The sequence below is a fragment of the Peromyscus maniculatus genome, chromosome 18 (assembly GCF_049852395.1).
Source record: "Peromyscus maniculatus bairdii isolate BWxNUB_F1_BW_parent chromosome 18, HU_Pman_BW_mat_3.1, whole genome shotgun sequence".
NCBI classification, from domain to species: domain Eukaryota; kingdom Metazoa; phylum Chordata; class Mammalia; order Rodentia; family Cricetidae; genus Peromyscus; species Peromyscus maniculatus.
The window spans coordinates 45240155-45264638 of NC_134869.1; the positions used below are offsets into that span (position 1 = coordinate 45240155).

At 37.6% G+C, this 24484-nt stretch overlaps 1 long non-coding RNA gene across 1 annotated transcript in view; it reads left to right on the top strand.

The window, feature by feature from the left end:
• The window catches only part of LOC143269191 (uncharacterized), a 103258-nt gene extending 83246 nt beyond the window's left edge, over positions 1 to 20012 (top strand). Inside the window, exons 6-7 of the long non-coding RNA XR_013045595.1 lie at positions 17677 to 17783; positions 19745 to 20012. This is a non-coding gene — a long non-coding RNA (uncharacterized LOC143269191). The remainder of the gene's footprint in view (positions 1 to 17676; positions 17784 to 19744) is intronic.
• The last annotated feature ends 4472 nt before the right edge of the window (positions 20013 to 24484 follow it).

Genomic DNA, 24484 nt, shown 5'->3' on the forward strand with positions numbered 1-24484 from the left:
TTACTTTATTACTATCCTCCTGGATAATTTTTCCTTCCAATTGCAATTAATTTGAAGGCAATCTAGGCATAAATTTACTAGAAGGTGAAGTCATAGATCCAACTAATTTTGTAATATATTTCAAATATTAGCGTTATGTGGAAAATTCATTTGGAGAAGGGGAGACGTTTAATTCCTCACATGCAGACGAAAAGGCAAACTAATTAAATCCAGCTTGATAAGGCTGAAATATAGCTGTTCTACAAAGGAAGTGAGTTGTGTGTATTTGTTGCTGAAAGCACACTGTTATTTAAGTTTGTTGTTTACAAACTGCTGTTGAAATTGTTGAAAATGTCACTCACCTAGCTAGAGCTCTGCATTCATAAATGCCACAGTCGGTTTCTAGGGAAGAGACTCATCACACAGGAGTCAATATTCTTAAGCAGTACTGCATTGGGCTCACGGAAGGAATGCTGTAGTGATTCACGTGAGGGTCAGGAATAGAGAAACCAGAAAGGTTGTCTAAGAGCCAATTAATTTCCCACTCTTCAACAAAGGATGCCTGTGATGATGAAGACACTATCTCTATGATGCATGTGTCTTTCAGGACTTTTAGTTTATAGGAGTTGCTCTAAACTTCATCCTGAGTAACATACCCATTCAAAATTTTAGAAAAGACGTTAATCACTTAATAATTTTATGCCCTTTGAGTGCTGTGTTGGGGTAAAGAGAAATGGAAACAGTTATAATCCCAAGGGATTATGCCACATAGGTATCCCCTCTCAAATTCAAGGAATTATTGGAGAGATGGCTGCCAGTAAAGTGCACACCATGCTAGGACAGAGACCTGAGCTTGGATTTGTAGAACTCACACAAAAACTTGGGTGTGATGCCGCACCTATAAACCCAACAATGGGGAGATATAGATAGGAGAGTCTTTGGAACTTGATGGGTGTCTAGCTAATCTTGCCAAATTTTTGAGCTCTAGGTTCAGTGAGAGACCCTGTCTGAAAAAAATGAGCCAGGGAGTGATAGAGAAAAGCACTTGGAAGTCAAGCTTTGGCCTCTACATGCAGCCACCCACCCACATACACACACAAACACATACACACATTACACACAAAAATACACACACACACACACACACACACACACACACACACACACTCCCATTTCAAACCAAGATGAGCATTGCTTGTTATAAGAGCATCTAAGGCTAGTCGATTCAACTGTTCTTGCTCTAATTTCCCATGCCTATGTCACACGTGACTGAGACAACAATAGCATTAGTCTGATCAGAAATTCCATATCTAAATGCTGTGTTCTAACAAATAGCCACACATTAAAATACCAGTGCTGCCCTTTACTCACTGTTGTTTGGAATACCCCTTCTCAGAAACTCATACTATATTACCTATGCACATGATGAATCAGCTTATTACTTTAATGTTATATCTTTAATTGCCATCCAAAACATTTCTAATGTGACTGCCACGTAATCATTAGACTCGGATCCAAGTGGCCTGCAGTCATTGGGAAAATAAGTAGAGGAAGTTTGCCACCCAAATAAGAAAGTTTGCTTAATTTTGGTTAATTATTGTTAAAACTTTGGTTCATTATTTTGAAGAAATGACTTTTTTTTCTATATAGTCATACTGAAAATGGTAGGGAAAAAAGACTCATTCTCAGGAGGTCAAACACTGAGACTTGATTCTATTTTGAATCAATGACTCAAATAATTGCATTGTCTGAAAATTTAAATACATATATAATTGTTCTTAAAAGCATAAATTATACTGATACAGAGTATTGGGTGTGGCTTTAGTATTTTAACCCAACACCAAATGAATCCAGCAGGAAGGGTGAGTCTTCCCACCTCCAGTTTGATGCCCTATTAAACATTCTGCTGGCCTCTTTGGGCACTAGAATTTATTCAATTATTTTTGATACTTGTTTATATTTGTGACACAATAATTAAATAAAATGAACACTATAACAATAAACTTTTTACTTTGATTTTAAGAAGGCAATGAGCCAATATAAAAAAATTTAAGGTGGAATTGATATGTAACACCAGTTCTCACTTTCTGCCCTCCCCCCCAGGAGGTCCTGGTCTCTTAGCCCTGTCATGGTCATCCTGCCTTGTTTATGAGTCTCTCCATGTTAAATAGCTCCCATCCCTCTTGCCTTACCCTACTTTATGCTTGATTTTTCCCATGAACCTTATTTCTTTCCAACAGTTTACCTTGTCCTTATGTTTCTGATTTATTCTCTCTGTATATTGGGATATAAGGTCCACATGGCCATGGGTTTCTCCTCATTTCCCTCCTCCCAACATTAGCATGTGTGACATAACCAAGGATTTACTAGTTAATCAACGTATTTGATTTTAACTTTTAGTTCCCAGCAGAACTTGCAGACACACTGACTCCAGGCACCTTGCCTCTCGCTCTGAGCTCTGCTTTTGTTGTGTCTCTTCCATCATCTTGGAAAGACCTGATCTTAAGTTTCCTGTTCATCCCCTCAGGCTCTCTTGAGTTTCTGTCGGGGAGTCCTGGCATTCTTTTTTCTCACTCTGGTACAATGCTTTGTTTGCTTTCTGAACAGCTTTTATCAAAGTCAAGGGACATCCATGATTATCTGATTTTGTTCATTCTTCAGTTTTGAAATTTTTTTGTAATATTTCTTAAGAATTTAACACAGGCGCACAATGCATTTTGATCCTATCCACCCATGCACACCCCTCCTGGAACCCTTCTCAATGTCCCTCTTGCAAATGTATGTCCTCTTCCTTTTTATTTAATGCCAAGTCAAAAAGTAGTGCTACCTACATGTGCATGGGTGTGAAGCCATCCATTAAAGATCACAATCTGTGTAGGATTTATTGCCCAGACATTTTGATATTTTAAAATAATAGCCAATTTTTATAGAAATGTGCAAGCATCTATACTAGTACTGTGTTTTATCACAATGAATGTTGATGGATATGTGAATAAATTCTAGTATCCAATAGGTATGCTCTTTCCAAATTTTACATGTTGATTTTGGATTCTACTTTGTAATTATAATACAGGTGTGAAAAAAAAATTGTATGTAATATATGGTGGCCGATTTTGCATAAAATTTAAAAATAACTGTGTATCTGAGATTAGAATAAAATGAATTTAATTCTGTCTATGGCTGTAAAATTCATAATCCTTGATCTTACCCTGAAAGGTGTGTAGAAAAATTATCTATTCAAGGCCATTCCCATGTGGATTCATTTAGTGAAACTTTACTAGCAAGAACCTGTAAAAATGCTAATCAACTGCATTCCTCACCAGTTTAAACCTAACTCTTTATTTGTTTCTGGCTTTGAGATAACTTTGAATAGACAATGTAGTGTCACCATGGGTAATGAATGATGCATGTTAGAAATAGTGACCTTAAACCGGCGCATTTCTCTTAAAGGAATCACTTTACACATGAGTGCTGCTTACATTTTACCAGCAATTATGGATCATGTCTTTCCCATATAAATGATAGAAACTCTATTTTAATCAACATTAATTTCCATGACATTGTAACTTCCTTAGTCCCCATTATCAATGAACATAGCTTCAAGAAATTAAAGATTAATGGGAAATGCAGATAAAACTGTAGGGAAAATAGTTTACTTTGAAAGTTAAATGTCTTGGAAAAATTACAGGAAATGTCAACAATGTAACAGCAGCATAACATGACTCAGAATATTGGCAGGTTTGCACATTGGAAGGACATTCTGAACACACTTGTAAATTAAAAGACTCTGTAGGATTTCCGAGGTCGTGAGATAGTATTCATATAGTACAGGTAATTAGTAGTGGAGCATATTTCCATTTCCTCCCTTTAAATACTTCCTTCTGATTTTAATCTTATGGAATCACAATTTGAGGCACTCCTATTAATTTTTTTTTGCTTACCCAGAATAATTTAGTGATTCCTCCCGGTAACATAACAAGACGGGGAAAATGCAGGCAGATGTACATTTACACCACTGATTGGCTATTCTTTTCAAGTTCTTCGCCAGAAGAAAATTACACCTGAAACACAGCAGCCTTGAATGAACCCAGCCATCTACTTCATGTTGTCTAGTTCAAAAGACTTGAAAGAGCGATCCAATCATGCAACCAGGCAATGTGCTCTCTATATTGTTTTCCTCACAAAACTCAAGTAAATACTTAACTTTTTCATGAGAATTCGGTCCAGTTTCTACAAACTTGCTCTCAAATTTCCCCTATCTAGTGTTTTATATATTCTTAAATCTTCTTTGTCTTTCTCACCACCCTGCCTACACCTTTCAGTTCATGACTTTGCTTTGCGCATCCTATAGGCAGAAACGATCACACGGGAACTAATCAACAGGAAGCAAACCATCATTAACTCTGTTCCACAATAAGTCTACCCTCTGGGTCGATCCTACCTCAACATTCGCTAACTCTGGGACCTAAGGTCGTGTTTATTCCTTTTATGTATGATGTACATACAGTGCTGGTAAGCATGTCAGCCTCATGAAGTCAATAATAGGTTACATCAATTCAAGAAAATATCATAGCAAAATTAATGATTCACATATATTAGGAAAAGATCTAACATGTAGCAAAAACAGTTCTTAGCTATGCTCATTATATTCATTTATTACTCTCTTCTATTATAAAAAGTGTCTGTTCTTTTGCCAATGGTCCTCTACCTGACCCCATCTTCTGAGGATACTGACTTTCTCTTTTGTTACCTTCCCAGCTCCTCATTCTCACTTTCTGTACCTCCCCACTGTTACATGAATAGATGCTAACACATTCTATCCCTAAAATGTTACCTCCTCTGTTTACTAATCTCCATTCTTACCCTGTTTCTCTGTCAAGACTTTGTAATATAGAATGAGACAGGAAACCGTCCATTGCCTTTGACCATGTGGAGAATACTCTTCATTCTTATCAGCACTCCCTGGCCTTGGCTTCTATGACATCATTGATCAGCTGATTTCTTCCTATCCTTTTTGTTTTTCAGGTTAATGATTCTCTACTTCTATCTTCCTTCACCTTTGGAGTTTTCTTTGTTTCTTATTTCGTACTGTCTCCTCGTGGGAGCTCCTTTAGTGCCAGGGATTAAAATTTAAGTTTTCCTCCTTGTTTTCTTCCCTCATTCTACTTCAATGCTTCTTTGTTCTTCAGCGCATGGCATGCTGTTCTGTTCACACAGCTGCTGAAAATAGAAAATAGAAATAGTGTTCTACATGGTAATGCCTTTATGCCTTTCCTATTCCCACTTTATAGTATAATGCTCGTGTGTGTGTGTGGGGGGGGGGGTTGTGTGTGCCTTTGGGGCTGGAAAAGTGACTCAAAAGTTAAAAGCACTGGCTGCTCTTCCAGAAGACTCAGACTCAATTTCCAGCACGCATATAGTGGCTCAGAACCATCTATAACACCAGACCCAGGCTATCTGATGCCCTCATCTGTCTTTTGTGGTCACTTCATAAATGTGGTCTTTGGACACGCATGCAGACAAAACACTCATAAATAAAAATAAATAAATTTAAATTGTATATATGTTTACTTCCTTATATTTATCCATCTTTATTTTAAATAGAAACATGATTCTTTCATATCAGAGACCTGGGTACTGACTGCAAACTTCATATGATATCATTTTGTCCCTTCTTGCTGGCCACACTGGTCTTCACATTCCTCGAAGAGTCATGCTTTATTCTGCCTCATAGCTTTTCACTGTGTCCTCTGTGGAAGGCTTTCTTGACCACTGTTTACTCCGATGATCTTATTCAATGGTTTGAGCTTCACTTGTCTGTCTCAGTTCTTTGGGTTCTCTCATTATTTTTCTCTTGTGACAGTTACAGAAGTTATGATATACTTCAACTTCTCTGCTAGTTTAATATGTGAGTTCCATGTGAGAAGACACAGAGAATGTTTTGCTCCGTTTGGTGCCATGTATGGCCCTCTATGGGCATTTAACATGGAAGTCAATGAACCACAAACATGTAAATTCATGAATCACTATGTATTATAAATGATGTAGCTTCTTTTGTTTCATCTGAACTTAAACTGTCAAGGTATTCTATCAAATGATATAACAAACACACATCACCTAAGATGGATTTGTGTCAAACTATTATTATTTCTTCCACCTAGCTCTCTGCCATATTCAGCCTTCAGCTCAGTAGAGCACTAGTAGTTCGAGGTAACTTGACTTGGTTTTTAATTTTCTGGTTAATACCTGACTAACTTTGGTCAAGTTATTTAATACCTCTGACCATCTCTATAAAATAAATATCTATTCCTGTGAAATAGTGGCCAACATTACATTGGATAACCTGTTTAAAGTGGGAGGAATACAGACATTCCTCACGTATGTGAGCTTGCAGTTCTAAATACCCATGATACTATCTACAGCACAACTTTCTAGCATCTTCATACAAAAATCACACATTATCCTACTTTTAGGCTAAAATGTCCTTTGAGGTGAAAATCAATCAGAGGAGGTATTTCACGTCTTGTATTTACCCAGAGCGCTTAACAAAAAACGTAAGTGCAAGGCTACCATTGCTGGCCTCTGATTCAGCTTCTGCAATGAGCTTAGAAGTTTGCACTTCGATGAAACCTACTGACTGAAGCAGGTGTTCCATTAACTCCACTTTGCAGACCAGTGTCTCAACACAACCCAGTTTGGGATGTGGTGTTTTCAGCCCCAAACACCATATATTTGTAGAAGCCAACAGTGATAAACGAGACTGTTTCCTCAAAGGGCACGTTTATTTTCTTCTGAATTGTAGGATTATTCAGGATGCTTTATGAAATAAATTTAATGCTGAAATTAGAAGATATAAGAGCAGTTCCTTTCCCCAAGGCACTGTGCATCAGACCATACTATAATCTGCACATAAATCTCAGCTCTTACACCTGTGCATGCTCTTGTATTTGGCAAGGAACTCCATATACCAATGAGACGTGATATTATAAATGTAGATGCACCTCAGAAATAATGTGTTTTCAGGAAGAAAATCCACTATTATTCATTGGCTTGACATGTAGGCTTACATTTTATTAAGGGCATTCTTTAAGGGAGGCTTCTTTATATAAAGCAGCAGCCATGAGATATGAAATGATCAGGAATAAAATAATGGAAAAGCATTGTAAACAAAATACTAAATATGTAATTTCTTTTAAAAATTCAAGAAAGTTCTAAATATCCCTTGATAAATTTTTTACATATATAACCCTACTTTTAAAGTGATTGATGCTAAACATTTCAACTCCAGTGGCTTCTTATATGAAAGTCATTTAGTTGTCTTTTAAAAACAAAAATGTGAAAAATAAAATTGAATTTCCAGTTACAAAAATGCCCAAGGCATAAAATCCATGTGGAATAGCCTCTAGATACCTTACACAGGCTAATAGCATGCTTGAGCTGCTTCCACTTCTTAAAATAAATACATTCCTGATTTTTGCCTATGCCATGAAATGCTTTAATAGTGATTAAAATATTTAAATGTGTAACATTTGCTTTGATTAATTTAAATTCAGTTCCTAAAACACTGAAGATGAAATTTATATCTTGCCAGCATGTCGTGTAAACACATTTTCCTCTAGATCTGTGGAAACTGTGTTCTGAGTTTCACATTTATAACAGAAATCGTTCAAAGCCTCACTGTCTTCGGCTCCTGAAATGTCAGAAGAGAAATAGTTGAGCTGTGAGAGACGGTGTCAGATTTTGGCTTCTTATTGCTGAAAGTAAGATGCATTTTCTGTTGGGTAAATTAGAAGACTTGAAAAGTCAAGCTGGATATAATACCAGATTCTGAAAGCCCCCGCTGTTTTCCACACCTCTATAGCACACTCCCCCTGGTGATCCTGAGCAACCACTGTGGGAGAGGGAACAGAATGATTGTAAGAGCCAAAGCCAGAGAGGACTGGGCTGAACCAGTGTCTTCTGGGCATGACTGGACTACTTTATTCATGAGCTCACAGATGCTGGGGTTACCTGCATAAAACCTGCACCAGATTAAGACAGCAGATAGTCAATTTTCTAGCACTGAAAACGAAAGGGGCTCCTGAACCTCCACCTCTGGGTAAAGAGTTATTGACACTTGGTGGCTTCTGGGGCTGGGAGGGGTCAGTTTTCTTTAAGGGTGTGGCTCACTGATACATCCACCATGCTTTGGTGAATAGCCCCACATCAATGGGTATGTGGGTTGCACAAATTAGACTCAGTTTGCTATGAAAACCAAGTGATAACATGAAGTTATGAGGATAGGCAAGGTGAATCTGGGAAGAGCTAGGAGGAGTAGGTAGCAAAACTGGTCAAAATACATTGTAGGTATGTATGAAATTCTCAAAACATTAATTAAAATGTTGTATGTTCAAAATCCCCCCTTTTCTTCAAGTTCAGCAAGCAAATATCCCCCTTCTTCAACCTTCATCAAGAGTATCTCAAATTCTTTGGTCAGTTTTTGAACATGACTGATGCCATTGAATTATCCTTAGAATTACTAAATTATCCTGATACCTCACGAACAATATTAAATTGATCCTCAAACACAAATCTCATGACGAGCTCACTAGCACTCTCCACTCATTAGTCTCTCCACGATGTGATCCTTGATCCAGCTTTCCATTGATCTGAGGGATAACATCAACCTCAGAAGATTCCTTGGCTTTGGGTTCCTCACATTGTGTAGGGTGTCCTCCATGTTCCTTGTTTTGAAATGACACTGAAATGTGCAAGTTGTAAGAACATACAATCTTTTCCTCTATTATTGCTCTGTCTAGAGAAAAATCAAACTCTGCATTGTGAAACTGGCCTACAGCTCTGGATTAACAAAGAATTCAAAATATTTGCACTTGCTGAGAACTATCTAGAAGCAGATCTCTTATGAATATGTTATAGAAAATGACAAGGTTTAGACAATATTGGTAAACATTTGAATCACTGAGAAATCATACATGTTTACTAACTATGACATGCCAGAAAATAAAACAGAAAGAAAGGGAGATTTTATGTGTGAAACTTAAAAAGATGAAGAATAGGTGTTTCAATGACCAGTGTTTGTTAATTCCTGTTGCTTTTTTTGTTTTTGGTTTTGTTGTTGATGATGGTAGTATGTATGCGTTTCTCATCTTTGGGATTTGCTGGTGTGCAACTATCTACTGCCTGTGTTTTCATGGGTGTAGCTAATTTCCTTGGGTTGGAGTTTTCCTTTTAGTACTTTCTGTAGGGCTAGATTTGTGGATAGGTGTTGTTTAAATATGGTTTTGTCATGACATACCTTGTTTCCTCCATCTATGGTGATTGAAAGCTATTCTGGGTAGAGTAGTCTAGGCTGGCATCTGTGATCTCTTAGTGTCTGCAAAATGTCTGTCCAGGACCTTCTGGCTTTTAGAGTCTCCATTGAGATGTCAGGGGTTACTCTGATAGGTCTGCCTTTATATGTTACTTGGCCTTTTTCCTTTGCAGCGCTTAATATTCTTTCTTTATTCTGTAGGTTTAGTGGTTTGATTATTATGTGGTAAGGGGCCTTTTTTGGGAATCGAGTCTATTTGGTATTCTGTATGCTTCTGTATCTTTATAGGCATTTCCTTATTTAGGTTGAGGAAGTTTTCTTCTGTGATTTTGTTGAATATATTTTCTGTCTTTGAGCTGGTGTTCTTCTCCTTCTTCTATCCCTATTATTCTTAGGTTTGATCCTTTCAGGTGTCCCAGATTTCCTGGACATTTTGTGTTATGACTTTGTTGGCTTTACTGTTTTCTTTGACAGAATAATCTATTTCCTCTATTGTATCTTCAACAACAGAGATTCTGTCTTCCATCTCTTGCATTCTGTTGGCTATGCTTGCACCTGTAGTTCCTGTTCATTTACTCAGCATTTCCATTTCCAGCATTCCCTCTGTTTGTGTCTTATTTATTGCCCCTATTTCAATATTCAAGTCTTGAACTTTTTCCTCCACCGTTTTGATTGCTTTTTCTTGGCTTTCGTTAAGGGACTTATTTATTTCTTACATTTTTTTTGTTTGTCTTTTACTTGTCTTCTTTAAGGGAATTTTTCATTTCCTCTTTAAAGGATTCTATCATCTTCATAAAGTCATTTTTAATGTCATTTTCTTCTGCTTCTTCTATGTTGGGATGCTCAGGTCTTGCTGTTGTAGAGCCGCTAGGTTCTGGTGGTGCCGTATTGCTCTATATGTTGTTGAATGTGTTCTTGCACTGGCATCTACCCATTTCTTCCTCCAATCAGTGCAAACAGTGTCTGTCTCAGAGAGCCATGCTTGTTCCAATCTGACCTGGCAGAGTCTGTGTCTCAGGGAGCAGTTGTGGTCTTGGGAGATTGGGTGGGTTTGGGGGATGGAGTGGGGCTTATAGATTACAGGGTCCAATGGAAGTGGTGATAGGCAGGCCTGTCTTCAGAGTCTTGCCTGCTGGCCTGCAACTGGAACTGCAATGGGTGGGGGTAAAGGGGAACAGGCTGTGCATCTGTATCTAGGGCTTAGAGGCTACATGACCGGCTAGGAAAACAGTCACTCACCTCCTGTTCGAATCAGAGCTGGCAGAGTCTATGTCCTCGGAGGGTTGGATATCACTGTTCTAACCATGTAAATGCTACTATAATATACTTGAGAAAAGAACTAACAGAAATATTGAGAGAAATGACATATCCATAATTACTGTAGAAAACATCAATCTATTCTCATAATTATTGCTATACTAAGTGTTTATAAAGATCAGTAATAATATAGAAAATTTGAATTTCATTCCCAAGCCAATTTACCCATTTGGTGTTTATTCAAGGATCCACCCAAGGCAATGTGAAAGTACATTGAAATATTTACCAAGAAAGAAGAAATTTTATGGCATAAAACAAAACTCAATAAATATGACATCTATCATAAAATTTTCAAACACATATCTACCATCTGGCACTGCTACCACAGTCTTACATATATACACACAAGAAATGGAAGAATTGTATACAAGTGTCCATAAATGTTTATATTTTAATAGTTCCCAACTGGAAGCATTCCAACCATTACCGACAGATGGATATAGATTTCATAATACACACACATACATATTATCAAAAAATGAATGAAATATTAGTATCAGTGAAAAATGGATTAAAAGTCAAAATGATTATTTAGAGGGAACATGGACAGACAAGAATGCAAAAGGTTGGACCAGGGAGCCTGCATCGGACTAACCATGTGTAGCTTGGTCTATTCGTGGGACTCCTAACAATGGGAACAGGGCTGTCCTTAATGCTTTGGCTGGCTCTTGGGAACCTATGCCTCCTACTGGATTGCCTTTCCCATCCTAAATACAAGGGGAGGTACTTAGTCTTACTGCATCTTGATATGCCATGTTTTGTTGATACCCATGGAAGGGCTGCTTCTTTCTGAACAGAAACAGAAATGGAGTTGATACCGGGTGGGGCAGAGAGGAGGGGAGGGAACTGCATTCAGGATGTAAAATAAATAAATATGTTAAATTAAAAAAAATGTGAAGTATGATTCTAGTTGTACTGAATTCCAGAAAATTCTTATAGTGACAGTGTGCAGCGGTTAGTTGGGATGAGAAAGGATGACAGACAACTGAGGTGACAAGAAGAGAAACTTCTGAGAGACCATGAGTTAGACAGACCACCTGATAGATGAACAGATGGAAGAGAGGGACCATGGATAGATTTAAAGGTGGGGCAAATTTCCAAGATGGCTGACTTCTTCCTCAACCTTGACTTGAGACATAAGCTTGGCTGCTTTTGTCTCCCACCAGCAGGCTCCCTGCTGATGGACAAGTTCAAGGCCTGATCAGTTGTGGACCAATCAAGCATTCTATCTGTCTTCAAAAGGACCGACCCAAAAGTAGGGGAGACGGACTCTTGAAAGTCTTCAGAAGCCCAGGCCAAGAGAACAGACTGGATTTTCAGCTTACTGAATACCCCTCCTCCTTTGCAGAGGGTGGTCTCTTTCTTTGTATGTTTGCCCTGTGAATGTTTCCTCACCCCCAATAAACACCTCCCTGTAACTGCCGAATCTGTCTGCAGTGACTGAGATTTCTCTGCGGCTTCCCACTGTGCTCCAGATTTTCCTTGCCCTTTATTTCTGTAGCTGGCAGGGAAAACAACCCAGTGGATTTCCCAGATCAGTGGTTCTCAACCTCCCTCATGCTTCAACCCTTTAACACAGTTCCCCATGTTGTGGTGGAATCATAAAATTATTTTTGTTGCTACTTCATAACTGTAATTTTGCTACTGTTATGAATCATAATGTAAATATCTGATATGCAGGATATCTGATATGTGAACCCTGTGAAAGGGAGGTGGGGAGGGACCCTTAAAGTGGTCACCATCTATGGGGTTGAGAACCATTTTCCTAGGCTATCATTTTAGACTGTATCACTTCCAAGTACAATTACATTTAGTTTAGTGATAATGACCTTACAACTATACACATATGTTAAAATACATACTCTGTCAGTATGCATAGTTTATTGCCTACCAATTACACTCCCAATAATGTTGTTGTAATAAAATTGTCATCTTCCTGGTTTCTAGGAAAACAATCCTGAAACTCTAGGGACACCAAAGTTAAAAGAAGTCAGCAACAAGAAGCAGGCTCTTCTTCTAAAAGTGTTCCTTGTAGCAGGGTCCTTGCTGTTGTTCCCTTTGGGGGCAGGGGCCAAGTAGGCGCAGAGTCAAACCACACAGACTCCAACAGAATGTCAAAACAACAAGCTCAGTTTATTCAGGAAGAGGCAAGCCTTATATACCCTCTACCCGACCCTGGTGGGAGGTCTAATGAATATTCATCAGCTGGTGTGACATGGCTGCCTCTCATTGGTCCAGGTCATCTCCAGATCATGTTTCAGCTGTTGTTGCTAAGACCATCAGGCAGACCCAGGCTGGCTCTCAGAAAGTATCTTTTTTACTTGTTTGGGCCTTCTGGCACTCAAGCCTGTTAGGGATGAGTCATCCCACTTTCCCTCATTAACTTATCCAGAAGAAAGTAAAGCAATAGAGGATTTTATCATGGTATCCAGAGCATTTCTCAAACTGTAAACCTCTCGTACCATTAAATGTAGAGAGTAGAGAAGCTGGTCCTCAAAACATTCCTCAGAGACACAAAGGAATGAGCTGGTTAGATAGTGCTGAAATTGTTTATTTAAAAAAAGCCTTTCTTTTTTTGTTTTTTTATTTTCTTTCCTAAAATCTGGTATTCATGGAACCAAATTTACAGGAATTGCATAATGTTTAGGAATCTTGCCTTGTTCTGAATTCCTTAACATTACCTTTTTGTTTGTTTGTTTTGTTTTGTTTTTGGAAGTAGAATTAAAGTGGCATTTCTTATATTTTAATATATTTTCTTCTTTCCTTAGATTATTAATTTAATAAGCTTATTAACATTTCTTCTTTGGCACTTATACCAGCAAATGTTGATTTTTTTCCCTAATGGGAAGATTATCAGGAAATAATATCTTTAGAATAAATAAATCTTTAGAATAAAACAAAACATTTCACAATATGATGTTTTTTATCTTTCAACTTTATTATTTTCGTTTGACTTGTTAACAAAGACCTAGAGATTGTGGAGATGGCTCAATCATGAGGACCTGAATTTGGATCCTGAGCATTCACAAAAAAAAAAAAAAAAAAAAAAAAAAAAAAAAAAAAAAAAAAGAGCCAGGCACCCGTCATCACCCAGGAAAGACTTAAAAGAATAAGATATTCAGCAGCTTAAAATGTTTCTACCTGTGTTGTCTGTCATGAGGAGAAAACTGGAGGCTGAACATGACTTTCTTCTTGCTTCTATTCACTCTCCTAAAAGCCATATCAATGTGGAGCACATGTAACTAGATTTACATGAATTACATGCAGATTTAGGGAGCTTGCATTTCTTGTTATGAATCCTTTCTTCCTAGTGCTGGAGCAGCAGAGACTACCTGGAGCTTGCCAGCCAGATATTCTAGTCAAAACAAAAACATGTGAATATAAATAAATAAATAAATAAATAAATAAACAAACAAACACAGACTTGTAAGGAGAAGAAAGAGTTGATAGAATGGGAGAGACACAAGTAAAGGTAGGAATAATCAGAATGCATTATATATATGTATAAAAATATCTAAGAACAAATTTGGCAGTAAAAAATTGTAAATAAAGATAGAATGTGATAGACAAAGATATTGATGTAACTAACCGTCTTATTAAATAAGAAACACAGAAACAATGTAAAGGAGAAAGCCGAGAGGTCAGAGCTCAGAGCTAAAATCTCACCCTTCCGCCTGCGGTGTCCCAGCTTCCCGAAAGAGAGCTACTTCCTGTCTGTAAGTCGATTTTCCAGTCATTCTGCCTTCTCATTGGTTGTAAACCCAAACACATGACTGCCTCGTCACTGTCTGAATGTACAGCCCCCTAGGTCTTAAAGGCATATGTCTCCAATGCTGGCTGTATCCCTAAACACACAGAGATCTATGGGATTAAAGGCGTGTGCCACCACCGCCACACTCTTGCTATGGCTCTAATAGCTCTGACCCCCGGGCAACTTTATTTATTAACATACAATCAAAATCACATTTCAGTACAATTAGATTACCACCACACAAAGACACCCAACATAAACCTCCAGCATCCACATGCATATACACCCACATATGTGCACACATGCACGTAAGCAAATGTACATACATATGACACAAAAATAATTTTAAAAACTCACAGATCTATTATCCTAGAAAAAATACTTGATTTTTGCCATATCATAGAACTTGAAGAGCTTCCTAGTTTTCATATGTACAAGGAGAAATTCCATTGTGCAGTTAGAAGAAGAAATATGAAAAAGATGACAGAGTGGGAAGGGAACACTCTGAATTCACTTGGAAAATTTCCGCAGGTGACAGCCATTAAGAGAATAAAATTCAGTAAAATTAGGCTTATCTATCACTTTTCTAGCACTCAGCATTTTGAAAATACTCTTATACAGTATATTATTTGCAGTAGATTTTCTGTATAATACATTTTTAGGAGTAAAATGTTAATTTGCCAAAGTGATAGGTAAGACTGAGATAAAATAATCTATATGTGCATGAACAGTATCTAGGTAGGGTAGATTGGTGAATAGACCAATGTAGCACGAATTGTTAGAAGGTCTTATTAATAAAAACAAACCCGGGTATTGGGGTGAATTCTGAAAGATCAGAGAGACAGAACAAGCCACAGCTACCTCACCTTACCAATTCCTCAACTGATCCTGTTTCCTCAAACTGGAAGTCTCTGAGTTCTCATTCAGCATCAATCTCAGCTGAACTGCTGCTAAAAGCCTAAAAGCTTAACCAGGTTCTAGTTCCTGGTCCTCATGCCTTGTATACCTTTCTGATTTCTGCCACCACTTCCTGGGATTAAAGGATGTATCACCCTGCCTGCCTGTTTCCAGTGTGGCTTTGAACTCACAGAGATCCAGATGGATCTCTGCCTCTGGAATGCTAGGATTAAAGGTGTGTGTGCCACCATTTTCTGGTTTCTATGTCAATCTAGTGGCTGTTCTGTTCTCTGACCCCAGATAAGTTTATTAGGTTGCACAATATTTTGGGGACACAGTATCACCACAGACCAATGAATGGTAGATGACTGGATAGATAGTTAGATGACAGATAGATAGATAGATAGATAGATAGATAGATAGATAGATAGATAGATCAATAGATACATGGATAGATAGAGAGTAGGACATACAAAACTGATATGTTTGTATCATAAACTAAAGTTCTTTTAATTGAGTACCCTAGATAATAACCAATTTATTCCTATACTAGGCCTTAATACTTTAAAGTAGTTAATTCCTTCCCAAACAACTAGGCTGCCTTGGGCATTAACCATATATCATTAACCAAGCAATCTAAACCAATTTTTACAATTAAATATTAAATCCCCAAAGACTATCTGTGATTAATGGTATGTTATCATTGTTCTTAACTCATAATATTTACCATAAATATATAAAAATAACACTGTGAGAAACTGTCCTTAAGAATTTTAATTTTATTTGTCATAGAAGAAAAAAAAAGAAAAATGTTCTTTCAATCTATATAATAAAGCTTGTGTTCCAGGATGTTAAAGCCATTACTTGAATAACTGTATTTTATGTTTACTAGTTTATTGTCACAATTAACATTTATTTTCTAAAGTTCTAAGATATCAAATGCTATTTTAATAATTTCTAGATTTCATAGATTTAGTCTTTCGTCATAACATTTTTGGGAGATTTGATAATTTAATTTGGTACATTGCAAACATTATTTGAGAATTTGAGAAGCTGTATTAATCTGATAAACCAAAGGTCTTGATATATCATATTTCCCTATGTGCCCCGCTGACCTTTAGAAGATATGTGCCATTTTCTTTCTGATGTCTTATCTGATCTCAAAAATAAATGAACAGGAAGCAAAAAGCCTTTTCACTCTAATTCTCAAGGTGACATTTAAGACTGGCATCCTGCTAGCAGAAGAAGATCTCAAAATTTATTCTTGTCCTGTGGGGATAAGCAAATCATTAATATAAGAAGGTATCAGGCCATTAAGTGCTTTAAACGTCCACGATAAAACTTTAAAATCAATGGGAACCCTGACAGGAAGCCAATATGAAAACTGGAGGACAAAAGTGATGTACTTTGAACAGGTAAGTAGCCTCACTCCGTGAATGAGACGAGTCTGGAGATTGATTTATCAAGAAATCGAAACACCAAGATGTTGAACCAGTCCACTCCCTGTGATTATCACATTGCAGGAGTTTCAGGACCATTCACACATCTTTACTCAAAAGATGTGCGCTGCAGGAGATAACCAGCTCTTAAGAAAGCATCACTTTGTAACTGGACTCGAATTAATTGTCATGCTAACATTTTGTAGACTAGCCAAGTTGTCACATTCCACAGGGACAGTGCGATTCACATCTGATAAGAATACCTCAGCAAGCATATCTTACATCAATGCCATCTGAATAATAAACAATTGTAGAATGCAAATACCAAAATGAAAGTATCCTTTAGTTTTAAGCTATACTTCTAATCTGCAAAGTTTCTAATTTATAAGGATAGCTCTATTTTTTTAATATAGTTTTGTGTGTATGATACCTTAGATAAAGGGGATAATGAGAGCTAATTTTGAGTACTTACTACAAGACATGCGTGGGCTGATTCAACCTACCACTGGTATCCATATTTTAAAGATATGGAGACTGAGGCACATCTGATAAATAATGCAGACTCACCAGTATTCCAAGACTTGCAAATATCAGAACGAGTATCCTGACCTCACAAGCTGCAGGGCTGACATGGGCACGGTATTGTAATATGTATGTTGTCATTCACATTTCTGGGTGTGTACACATAATTTGAAAAAAATCACCAAACTGCTGCCATATTGAAAATAGAGAAAAAAGCAAAGTGAAGAGTAAATAAAGCCTCTAGACAGCATAACCTTTGCCTTCGTGCATAAAACCTTTCAGGGACAGTGTTTGTACACAAATGAATGTGTCACATTGCACCTGGAAAATTTGTTCTGTGACTTTTTTTCTTTATCCTATAGGTTTAAGTGAACATGGCTGGATGAGATGATTAGGGAGAGGAGGGGTGGTATCTCTTAGCTACTCTCAGCCCTGATCAGAGATACTTCTTTTTGCCGTAGGTCATAATAACTGCAGAGACTCATAACCGATCAAAGGGCTGCAAATAAATGATGGTTGAATGTTCAATCATAAATGTAGCATCTATGTCAATTTCTCCAAGAATCAGGTAATATCAGAAATGGGAGAAAAAAAATAATGTGAGAACCCTAAGAAGGTGATAAATATTACAGGCTGCTGTCTTCCACATGACATTGTTACTGTACTCATAGACACACAGCAGCGAACTAACTGTATCCAAATAAAAAGGTTCAAAAATAGAAGGAGAACTGGCTAGAAAGGAGAAGTGGATGGGTGAGATGGGAAGATGAGAGGGTAATGGGGATGAATACAGTAAAAATATATACAGGTATGGAAATGTCATAATGAATCAAATTACTGCATGTAATTAAGATCAGCTAATTAAAAAAAAAGACTCCTTCTGAGTATGCTATGGAATGTTCTGTATGCTATGAATGTGTTGCTCTGATTGGTTGATGAATAAAAAGCTGATTGGCCAGTAGCCAGGCAGGAATTATAGGCAGGATAAGCAGACAAGGAGAATTCTGGGAAGAGGAAGAGCAGAGTTAGGAGACATCAGCCTGCCATCCAGGGAGCAGCATGTAATGGCACACAGTTAAAGCCGCGGAACACATGGCAGCATATAGATGAATAGAAATGTGCTGTGTTTAAGTGTAAGAGCTAGTCAGTGGTAGGCCTGAGCTAATGGTTGAATGGTTTGTAATTAATATAAGCCTCTGTGTGTTTACTTGGGTCTGAATGGCTGTGGACCAGGCGGGACACAGGAAAACTTCAGCTACATGAGTATGTTCTTGCATTGATTCCACAGGACTAATAATTATAAAGGCACATGTGAGTTCCTAGGATATTTTCATATTAGCATCTATAAAATACAAGGATCTTGCTTGAGAGGAGAAGTAGAGTTATTGGTGGTTTTATCCTCAAGGTTGAAACATAGTCAGATAAAAATGCACTTTGCTTTCATAGTGTAAAAATGAAAATATGTATATAGTATATTCATTTTAATGGAATCCAAGCAGAAGTTTAAGGCATGGATATTTTCTATTCTATCACTTACGTAAATTCAAACTGTGTAACAGGAAACTGTAAAACAGTTTTTAAACAATCATGTCTAAGCTGTATTGACCAGCTTGGCACCAGGTGCCCTCAAGGACACTCAAATTCGTAACATCACATTATAAATTACTGATTAATTCATCAATTTCTTATCTTGGCTATGAAACATCTCTGAGTTATCTTTGTTCAGCTATCAAGATAACCTCCTTCAACACAATGTTCATTATTGAGAGAGGAAATGTGTTGAGCAGGTAGCCAGTAAGTCCTAATAGTCTCACCTAAAACTTACTAGTTCTTCATTTGCTGGCCCCAAATCTTGCTAGAATGCAATATCTTCCTCTGGACACTGAAGAACAAGAGTAAAAAGCTTTCACATACTACCATTATAAAATTCAGAAAAAAATCCTCATACAATCAAAGAAATATGGATAACAACTTTCAGAGGCATTTTTTTTAAGTGAGAAAACCCTTTCTGTGGAGAAAAGATTATGATATCCCTTTCTCTACTTCTTAGGAAACAAAAAACAAGCACTGGATATGGTGGTTTTATTTGTACTGAAATGTGATTTTATTTGTATATTAATAAATAAAGTTGCCTGGGGGTCAGAGCTAATAGCAAGCCATAGCAGAAGCTGGGTGGTGGTGATACACACCTTTAATCCCGATCACATAACAGGTAGATCTCTGTGTGTTCAAGGATACAGCCAGCATGGAGACACACGCCTTTAATCTCAATACCAACCATAGAGACCTAGAGGTCTGTATAGACAGGCAGTGATGAGGAGGTCATGTGGTTGGGTTTACAACCAATGAGAAGGCAGAACAAAAAGTCAAAAAAAAGACAGACATACAGGAAGTAAGTCTCTTTCTGAGGGGAAGGACAGCAGTGGCAGGAAGGATAAGAAGATGTTTTTAAGTCTCAGCTCTTAGCTACTGCTCTGACCTCTTGGGCTTTGAATTCTGCATTTGACTCTGTGTTTCTTGTTTAATAAGACCGTTACATCTACAACTGGAAGATGAGAATATCAGTTGAAGCAAGAACAAATTAGACGTCTATTTGAACAAGCTGGACTCAGAATATTTAGGTATTGTTCAGAAATACTAATGTGCAATTCATGTCCTTCAATATGACAGCTCATGACTTGAATACAAAAGGCAGCTCTAGCAGGTCATCGCAGTTGGATTTGGAAGAGTAGTTACCAGCCAGAACAGTTTGTCATCATATTTTTCTATACACAGTAACAAGTCAAATACCATCACTACCACCCCTTTGTCATGGTGTTGCCCGTACTAGAAGGCAGGAATTCTGGGAAGAAAAAAAATACATTATCTCATTAAAAGGATAATTATTCTACCTATCTCTTTAGTATGGCTTAAAGGCGAGTCTGCCTTCCCAAGGGTGGTGCCCTAATTCAGGTCATTCATTGACCCTGCTTAGCGAGAATGTTAGATCTCAACCCAGACCAGAGCTTTCATCCTCTTGACCACAAATTCACCCTTAATAGAACTTAAATATTGCTGTGGTAAAAATGTAGGTTTATAAAGCAAAATTCAAGCACACTGAGTTTTTTTTTTCCTCTTCTGTTCAGGGTTGGGTGGTTATGGACGTATTATGTCAAATGGTCAAGAAGTTGGGGACTGGCAGAAGTTGTGGATACTTCCATAGATAGCTAGTATCTATGAAAGATGGACATACATGATTCTTTGAAGAGTGAATGGCAGTGGTCAGATATATCCATACTGTTACTTATCATATAAGAAATAGACCATTGACATATCTTCCAATAAACTAAGGGAGAGTGAAAGTGCTAATATCAATATTAATATTTACCAAGGAAGATTAGGCAAAAAAAAAAACCAGCACATTTCCTTATTGCTATAGATTCTACTTCCTTATTCATAGAATAAATAAATGCAAAACAGCAGTACATCAAGTTACTTTTGTCTTCCTGTAGCCACATAGGTGTAGCTCACAAAAAGTATGAATGTGGATACTGCTTTAGGAAATGTGAAGAAGGGCTTCTGAAATAGTTGTTTTATTCCCTGAGCCAGACCCTTTGTGGGCATCGATGCCTAGCAATATCTTCTCCCTAAGAAATTGTCTATGTTTTCCTTAGGGAAAAAAAAATCTGACTTTTATTCCTTGTTCTAGCTGCTGAAGTTCACACATATCAACTGAAATGAAAATTATACCAAAAGACTTAAAGTGGTTTCAGATGTGGTTTGGATTATGTTCTTTACCTGACCATCCAGAGCAGATCAGGCCACTGGTCTTTTAGGGAAGATTTTTGAGTGTAGCAGGTTGTATCACAAATGTGTTTAATATCTTATTGGTTCTTCCATATGTCTTTGACTTTTGATGGGATGATAACAACATAAATTCATCGTAAAGTTTCAGCATAAACTCATCAAGACGACTGCAGGTCATCACTTGACTTGGGCAATTCTCTTTTTTCACAACTCAAGCATAGTAGTGTCACTTGTAAATGGTAGATTCCAATGCCAAGAAGAAAAAGAACTAGTTTTTATTCTAATAAAAATGGGACTTCTTGCTTAATTGGAATAAAAGAATTTGAAGAAATTGATTAACCTATTCCCTCACCTGGAGTAAAAATATGCAGAGCTTATGTATTCACATGTGCTTACCACCAGCTTGAACACTACTTCCTTCTGGAAGTACTGGGTGCTTCCTGGTTGTCAGGATCCCCTCCTTGATGTTGTGAAAGACCGTCTGTGGGATGGGAGGTAGATAGATGCTCAGCAGGCTTCCAGTTCCACTAAGCAAAGCTTTCTCGGGGCTGCAGGGCCTTGACTCAGAACACGGGTCCTTTCCCATCTCTCCAGTGATGCCGTATGTATGTCTGCTTTTTTCAACTTCACTCTAGTGGGCTCATCTCTCGATGATACTTTGAAGAATGAATGATGCCCTTTCCATTTCTTCTCACTGAGCTAATCTCGCCTTATCACTCAATATTCCAGGTGTTACGGGCCTTGTCCCTGTCACTTTCTTCTGAATTGGTACTGTTCTAGAGCTTTTCTCCACATGGTTTTGAACCAATACAATCTTCAATCCTTACACTTCTTTAACACTGAAGATACCAGGGGATCTGTTTTATTTTCAATGTGAGATGCAAAATCTGTGCCAGCCTTTCTTTTAGGCCACCAATGAGCTCCTGAAACATGACAAGGAGACATATTATTAGTTATGATTGCTTGTCCTAACTTAGGCACATTTCTGACTAGCTTTTTCACTTAAATTAAACTGTTTCTCTTTTCCACCTTTTGCCTCGGGGCTTTTTACCTTTTCTTTCTGTATGTCCTACTTGTCCTGCTTCTTTCATGTCTGTCTGTCTGGCAGCTGCCTGGCTGGCCCTTGGTGTGTCTTTCTCTTTTTCCCTGCTTTCTCCTCCTCCTCCTTTTTTTCCTTTTTTTTCTTCTTCTTCCTCCTCCTCCTCCTTTTTCTCCTATTTATTCTCTCTTTCCATCTATCCCTTTTCTGCCTATTTATTGGCCATTCAGCTTTTTATTAGACCAATCAGGTACCTTAGGCAGGCAAGGTGAAACAAATGCAAGACATCTTTACATAATTAAACACACATCCTTACAGCATTAAACAAATGCATCAGAAACAAGTATAGCACACCTTTACACAGTTAAAGTAAATTTCTGTATCATAAACAGGTGTAACACATCTTTACATAGTTAAATATTCCACAACAAAGATCCACTTTGCCCTCTTTTGTATGATAGACAGTTTTCAGAGGAAGTTCGCCATTCTTGGTAAGGATAAAAATCCTGACTGTAAAAAGAATAGCTTTTGTTTACATTACATCAGAAGTGAAAAAAAGGTGGCCCATTCCTATGTGAACATGCCCCACACTGTTCTTAAATATTCAAACCGTAAATTAGTATATAATACTCTGTAGTATTGCATGCTGGCAGGAAATGTACTATATAAAGTGATAATAGAAGTTAAAGGCACCAAGATTGACAAGGTTTGTAAAGAGAAAATCAGCATAGTCAGAGATCAAAATGAACGGAAGAGGATTTAGGTGACAAATGGAGAAAAATGCATGAAAGATTTATAGAACTGAGTCATCCCTAAGAAGGATTTAAATTTCATTCCAGAGTTCCAAGCAAAGACAGGTTGTACTGTCATGTTTGTTTTAAGAAGAACACTCAGGAAGGTTGCAAAATATTTTATAGTTGAACACTTTGTACAGGAGCTACAGGGATGGCTCAGTTCATTAAGTATTTGCCGTATGAGCATGAGAACTTGATTGGGAATCCACAAAACTTATGTAAAAAGCTGGATACAATGGCCCCCCACCTGTTAAGCTATCAGTGAAACACTTTAGGAAACACAGCTAAATTTTAACAGAAAGAAAAGTAAGTTTGAATTTGGAGAGGGTGAGATTTTTGGGATATATATATATATATATATATATATATATATATATATATATCAGCTAAGAGTAGGGCTGTAAGATACAGCAAGGCTACCCTACACATCGAGAGCTAAGGAATGGTAATATGAAGTCAGTTGTGTGAGAGAGAACAGTTATTGAGCTACTAGAGCTACAGAATAGGTTGAGATATTAGTGATGTAAAAGTGAAGAATAGAACAACGGTCATCAGAGCCTTAGAAGCATGCGGAACAAGGGGGTAGAGAGAGGTTGGCTCAGAGTCAGGAGTGCATTTGGATAGGGAAAATCAGCTATGGTTGACATCATCTAATTCAGTATTTTAAATAGCTAATAGAGAGGACTGCAAATGTTTCTAACAAATAGACATGTCAGATGTGGAAGGTGATAAAAGTGACAATTTCCCTGATATGATTGTTATATACTCTATATCACATTTTAGTCTGTAAATATGAACAATTGCTATGTTTTATATGAAAAGAAATCTAGTTTTAAAGAAGGTAACTATAATTTTAGGCCACAGCAAAAGAAATATTTTTGCCTTTGTATGTATTTATAATAGCACTGAGCAGAAAAGAAAATACTCCTACTTCCTCCAATATTTGACAAATAATCCCTATTTTAGACATGGGAAAATTATGGAGTGATGGTTTCCATTATGCAGACAGTCTTTCCTGGTAAATGGGAGTTTTAAAAAGATAAATGTCTGTGCTCACATAATTTCTAAACAGCACAGTCATATTTAGAAAATGCATTTGTCATAATTTTACACAAAATCAAGTCTGTGATTATCTACCACAATATAAAAAAAGGACACACTGATGTTTGAGATGCAAGAGATTTTCTATTGTCTTGTTCCTTTTTCTCTGGGAGCAATATTGACTTGGTTTTGGGGATGGTTTACAACTATTTCAGAACGTTTTTCCAAACTCATTAATAAAGGTTGTCTGGAGGGTCGTGATCAATAGAAGGAACATTTGCTGGGTTAGCTTGCACAGGTAGATGAAAAGTCTGCCCCAGAATGACAGACGACTCAGGAAAGCTGCGTCTATGGAGCCTCCTGCGTGAGTTGCAGGCAGATCAGTTGGTAACTTTCCTCTTCGCAGAGACTGCTGACTGCTTATATAACTATGGTGGTATTTTATTTGTACTGGAATGTGATTTAATTGTATGTTAATAAATAAAGTTGCTCGGGAATCAGAGCTATTAGAGCCATAGCAAGAGTGTGGTGGTGGTGGTGGTGGTGGCGGTGGCGGTGGTGGCGGTGGCGGCGGCGGCGGCGGCGGCGGCGGCGGCGGCGGCGCACGCC